This window comes from Bison bison, unplaced genomic scaffold (genome assembly GCF_000754665.1).
Source record: "Bison bison bison isolate TAMUID 2011002044 unplaced genomic scaffold, Bison_UMD1.0 scf7180017864256, whole genome shotgun sequence".
Classification (NCBI taxonomy): domain Eukaryota; kingdom Metazoa; phylum Chordata; class Mammalia; order Artiodactyla; family Bovidae; genus Bison; species Bison bison.
Window position 1 is genome coordinate 70,512 of NW_011494828.1, and position 6,491 is coordinate 77,002.

Consider the following 6,491-nt stretch of genomic DNA (forward strand, 5'->3'; position numbering starts at 1 on the left):
GAGAAAAGTAGATTCATTTATTTCAAGCACTGTAGTTCTATCAGTTTTGACTCATGTATTTTGATGCTCTGTTGTTCGGTGAATACACATGAAGGATTATGACTTTATGGAGAATTGACCCTTTGATCATTATGTAATGCCTTTCTTTATGCCTGATAATTTTCTTGCTCCAAAGTCTGCTATGTTGTAAATTAATGCAGCTACTTCAGCTTTTTTGTTTTGTTTTGTTTTAACTTCTTTTTTTGTTTGTTTGTTTGGTTGTGCCACGAGGCCTGGGAGAACTTAGTTCCCTGAGCAGGGATTGAACCTGAGTTCTCTGCATTGGGAGAATGCAGTCTTAACCACTGGACCACCAGAGGAATCCCTACTCCAACTTTCTTTTGATTAGTGTTAGCATGGTATATCTTCCTCTACACCTTTAACCTAGATGTAGAGTAGCTTTCTTAATCCCATCCAGTGGGGAGCATCAAGTGGGAGAACAGAACACAACTTCTAATCTCTTTCAAGTGTCTTCATACTCCTCTCTTGCAAAAATGAAAGTATTATATACCAAGAAAAATTAAACTGAGTCTCTTGTAGAAACACATATTTGCATTCTTTTATCTGTGTTGACAATCTCTGTCTCTTAATTGGTATATTTAGACCACTGAAATTTAAAGTGATTGTTGATATAGTTAGATTAATTTCTACCATACTTGTGACTATTTTCTATTTGTTATCCTTGTTTCTAGTTCCTATTTTTGACTTCCACTCTTTCTCTGCCTTTTCTGGTTTTTTGAGTGTTTAATATGATTTCATTTTCTCTCCTTTCTTAGTATATCAATAAAAATATTTTTAGCATACCAACAAAATTATATTTTTATTTTTTTAACTTTACAGTGAAGAGGTTTGTGGTGAAAGTTACTATCATCAGTAAAAAAAAAAGGACAACAGATGTCATATGTCTTCTGATATGATGCACTGACCTAGAGAAGGAAATGGCAACCCACTCCAGTATTCTTGCCTGGAAAATTCCACGAACAGAGGAATGTAGGGGCTACAGTCTGTGGGATTGTAAAGAGTCAAACACGACTGAGCAACTAACACACATGATGCACTGAGACGGGGACATCACTTACCTGATTTTCCTGCCCCAAAGTGCATAACCTTAATTAGTTAATTCCTGCACATGTACTCAGTTGCAAAGTGTCTGTAACCTCACTCTGCAACCTCATAGAGTGTAGCCCCTGGGGCTTCTCTGTCCATGGGATTTTCCAGGCAAGAATACTGGAGTGGACTGCCAATTTTCTCCTCCAGGGGATCTTCCTCACCTAGGGATCGAACCTGTGTTTCCTGCATTGGGAGGTATTCTTTACCACTTGAACCACCTAAGAAGCCCTAATTAGTCATAAGGACAGCACAACAATCATACTCAAACCACTAAGATCTGGGTGTTGTTTGTTACTGCAGAACAGGGAGAAAATGTAGAGGATCAGCAGCTCAGCCTGGCGGTCATTGGTTTGGTGATGTCATTGATGGGCCATTTGGGTAATATAGACAGAAGAACTATGCATAGGTATAGATAGCACTCTAAAGAGACTGGCAAATCCATATTCACATACATACAGTCTCCGATGGCACAAGCAAAGATAAGGAAAAGAAAGTCATGATGGACACTGACGTTTTACAAAGTAGAAAATCAAATTATTACATTGTGGACACTCCAGGCCATAAGGATTTCACCCCAAATATAATTAGAGGGGCTTTCCGGGCTGAGGTAGCTGAGATGTGGATACAGGCAGGAAAGGACTTTGAATATGGATCATGACCTCCCAATTCAGCTCCTAAAGAAACATAGCTCCAACTGCTCCAAAAAATCTTTTCAAGCTTACCCACCGCAAAGAGCTCAGATCCTCCTCTTCAGTAATGAAATTCCTATCCCTAATGGATTTCCTGTGCTGTTACAGCGCTAAGCTGTAAGTGTAGCTGGCATTATTTAAAAATTAATGAGCGTCTTTTAAAAACAAAATACTGATGATGCCTCAAAGGAAAAAAGAAATCTGTTTTGTTAACTAACAGCCAGATACATTGATACAGATATAGACTCTACACTTTTTAAAATTTTTAATTAGAATAAAGCATAACATAAAGTTTACCGTCTCATTATTTTTAAGTGTACAGTTCAGTAGTGTTAAGTATATTCATATTGTTATGCAACCAATCTCAAAACTTGCAAAACCGAAACTCTATACTCATAAAGCAACTCCCTATTTCCTCTTCCCAACCAGCCCCTGAATAGAACCACCATTCTATTTTTTGTTTCTATGGTTTTGACTACTCTGTGAAGTGAAGTGAAAGTCGTTCAGCTGTGTCCAATTCTTTGCGACCCTGTGGACTATATATTCCATGGAATTCTCCAGGCCAGAATACTGGAGTGGGTAGCATTTCTCTTCTTCAGGGGATCTTCCCAACCCAGGGATCGAATCCAGGTGTCCCTCATTGCAGGTGGATTCTTTAACATTAAGCTGAGCCACAAGGGAAGCCCAAGAATACTGGAGTGGCTCGCCTATCCCTTCTCCGGTGGATCTTCCTGACCCAGGAATTGAACCAGGGTCTCTGCATAGCAAGTGGATTCTTTACCAACTGAGCTATGAAGGAAGCCCAAAATTTAGTTTTAAAATTTAATTTAATTTTCCCCCTTTATTGAGATATAATGGACATACAGCACTGAATCAGTTAAAGGTATACAGCATAGTAACTTCACATACATGTACTGTGAAATGATTACCACAGTAAGTTAACTTTCACTGCCTCAGATAGTTAAAAACAATTGTTTTTCCCTTGAGAAGTTCTAGTCTCTTAGCAACCTTCAAATACACCACACAGCAGCGTTAGCTACAGTCACCATGCTGGCCCCTACACGCCCAGTACTCATTTATCTTAGGACTAGGATTTGTACCTTTTGACCACCTTCATTGAATTCCCCCACCCTTTTCCTTCCTTTTTAAAGCTGAACAATAGTTCAGCTATACACCACATTTTCTTTATCCCTTCACAGACTCAAAGCTTTTGAGATATACAAAGTCTTTCCAAGGCTGAAGAGATACAGGCTGTTTCAGTGGCTATGTGACAGCTGCTGGGTGTGGTTTCTGAATAGAAGAAAGAGGGGTCAGGATCTCTGCCAACTCACCTAAATAGCCAGAAGGTTTCATCTCTGCTTTCAAAAATTCTGTTTACTTAAACTGAAGAAACAATGTGCAATTGAGATTTATTTTTAATGAGAGACGGGGAAAGTTATGGTACTTGCTAGAAATTATGAATAATTATTCTTTTAGAAAAATTTAAAGTGCTAACCAATAAAGAAAAGGTAAAATTACCCTTTATGCACAAAGACTGGATTTTCCTGTGAAATTTTAGTTAAGTGGAATTAAGTTGCTGAGATTTATAGAAATTCTGCCAAGTATGTATTAAAAGGTATTGAATCAAGGTGAAATAAGCTCTATATCCATCCAAACTGCAAACAGTTCCAGTTTTCTCTTTTGATTTGCAATTTTACATACTTTTAAGGGGAACTGCTAAAGTGAATTTAATTGTCAAAGTACTAGAGGGTTGACCTATACCCTTTTGTTCAGGTAACTGTGGGAGAAGATTGGCTGGAGGTTTCAGAAAACAGATTTTGGTGCTGAATGTAAGAGAGTCCCTCCTCTAACATGAACATTAAACAAAAATTAATTTGAAATCTGTGGAAGCTGTTTCAACAGTAACCAAGACAGAATTTCAGATATGTAAATCCAACTAATAAATATCTTTAGTTTGAACATTCAAAATATTGATGTTTATTCACCACATTCACAAATTATAAGAAAAATCATATGACAGTTTCAATAGACATAGAAAAAGCACTTGATAACATTTAATATCTATTCATGAACACTCCTAACAAACTAAGAATAGAATGACATTTCCTTAGCCTGATAAAAGCTGTTTACAAAAACCCTGTAGCAAGCAACAAAGCTTTCCTTTTGAGATTGGAACAAGACATGAATGCCTGCAATCATCGCTTCTATTCAGCACTGTCCTTGAGGTCATAGTCTGTGATGTATGAAAAGGGAAAAATGAAAAGATAAAGGACTGGAACGGAAGAAACAAAATTGGCATTATTTGAAGACCCTATGATTTGAGGTATTTAAAAACCTTAAATAATGTAAAGATTAAATAAATATAACAGCACAGTTGCTAGATATAAAACCAGCATTAACAAAATCAATTTTATTTCTATATTCCTGTAAGAAAACAAAAATTGAAATAAAAAACTCACAATGGTATTAAAAAAAAAAAAAAGAAGTCTAGGAATATGTCTACCAAAATATGTACAAGACCTCTTCAGGAAAAATGGTAAAACTGTAATGATAGACATTACAGAAGATCAAAATAGTTTATGTGCTGCCGAAGTGGGCACTACAGAAGATCTAGAGAGATAGAAAGACATGTTTGTTTATGGATTGGAAGAATGTATTTAGTCTCTTCAAATAAATTTATAGATTCAATGCAATCCCAAAGAAAATGCCAACATGACAAGTATATTGTAAAACATTTGTGGGAATGTCATTGGATAGGAATTACCAATGACGGGAACAACGAAGAAGAGGGAGGAGTGATCCGTGGACTAAACAAAACCCGTGCACAACAGCATCCCTGTGTGTCTAGCACCTAAGCCCCTCTGCCATTTTGCCCAAGAGAAAGACTGAAGAGGATGCTAGAGGAAATAAAGCCGAGGTGAAGGACAAACCACAGAGAAGATCTACGAGGTAATCACTAAACCTGCTCCTCCAAAGTCAGAGACCAAGCCTAAAAAGGCACTTGCAAAGAAGAGAGAGAAGGCACCCAAAGGGAAAAGGAGTGATGCCAGCCAGGATGGGAATAACCCTGCAAAAAATGGAGCTGCCAAAACCGACAAGGCGCAGAAAGCTGAAGGTGCTGGAGATACCAAGTGACATTTCATGATTCCATCCTATTCCTGTTTCCTCTCCCATTCTACCTCCACTCTCATCCCCATCTCTGTACTCCTCTCCTCAGCTCCATTCCCCATCCCTACAGATCCTTATTTCCATCTTTATTCTCATTCCGATCTGTATCCAATCCTCAGATTCTATCCCATCCCCATCTCTATCTGGTCTCCATTCCATCAGCATCTCCATCTTCATTTTTGTCTTCAGCTTCATTCATCTTTATCATCAGTTCCCGCTTCTGCCAGGGTATATTTCTACCCTTTTCCACTACCCATCCCTGGTGATGGTGAATCTGTCTTCATTGCCATCTCCATCTTATCTCCAACGCACCCCATCCTTACTCTTTTTTAAAAAATAATTTATAAATGCATTTACTTAGTTTCGATTGTGCTGGGTCTTCGTTGCTGCTCACGGGCTTCCTCTAGTTGCAGCGAGCAGGGGCAACTCCTCATTGCAGTACAATGTGGTGGCTTCTAGTGTTGTGGAGCCCAGGCTCTAGGTGCACGGGCTCAGTAGTCGTGGCACATAGGTTTAGTTCCACAGCATGAGTAGTATTCCCCAATCAGGGATCAAATCTGTGTCCCCTGCATTGGCAGGCAGATTCTTATCCACTGTATCACCAGGCAAGTCCATTGTCCCTATTCTTATACATTTCCTTTCCATCATCTCTTCCTCTAAGATGCAAATTGAGGAAGATTCATTAAGAAGTTCTAAAAGTCCAATGGAATGTTGGGGGACTATGAGAGTTGATGATCCCTCCATATAAAATTTCCTCCTCAGTTTCCAGGTGAGAAACCTCAAAAGAAATCACTCAAGTTAGATTTCAGATAGAACTCCACTGTTCATGGTGTGTTTAGGGCAGGGTAGGGACCAGGACAGGAAGTTGGAGGGAGTAGAGGAGAGGCAAGGCATCTTCAAAGAGATGTGAAGACACAAAGAGACATGTCAGAGAACAAAAGAGGCAAAAGAGAAAGATGTGTATGGAGTAAGAGATCTCAAGTGCAATTTAATCTGAACCTCTTTCCCATTCCCTTCCCCGCTCTCCCACAGGTCACGCTGTGATACAAGGAATTCAAAGTAGAAAAAGTGAAAGTAAGTGTTAGTTGCTCAGTCATGTCCGACTTTTCAACCCCTTGGACTGTAGCCCGCCAGGCTCCTCTGTCCGTGGGATTCTCCAGGCAAGAATACTGAAGTGGGTTACCATTTCTTTCTTCAGGGGATCTTCCCAACCCAGGAATCGAACCCATGTCTCCTGCATTGCGGGCAGATTCTTTACCAACTGAGCTATGAGGGAAGCCTAGAACATTACTTTTGCTAACAATGCTTCTCCGGTTTTCCTTTTGATTCTTTGTTTTGGTTTCTGGTCAAGTCTGTCTGTGATTTGTCTAACTTGTCTTTTGAGCTGGGCCCCTTTCCATAGGGCCCTCTATGCCAGGCTGAATTGCATTCCTGATAATCTGTTAATACTAGAAGTTAATCAGGAAATTCCCTGGCTATTCAGTG

At 39.2% G+C, this 6,491-nt stretch overlaps 1 pseudogene; it reads left to right on the forward strand.

Moving 5' to 3' along the window:
- The first annotated feature begins 4,347 nt into the window (after positions 1-4,347).
- On the forward strand, positions 4,348-4,973 carry LOC104994356 (annotated as a pseudogene).
- The last annotated feature ends 1,518 nt before the right edge of the window (positions 4,974-6,491 follow it).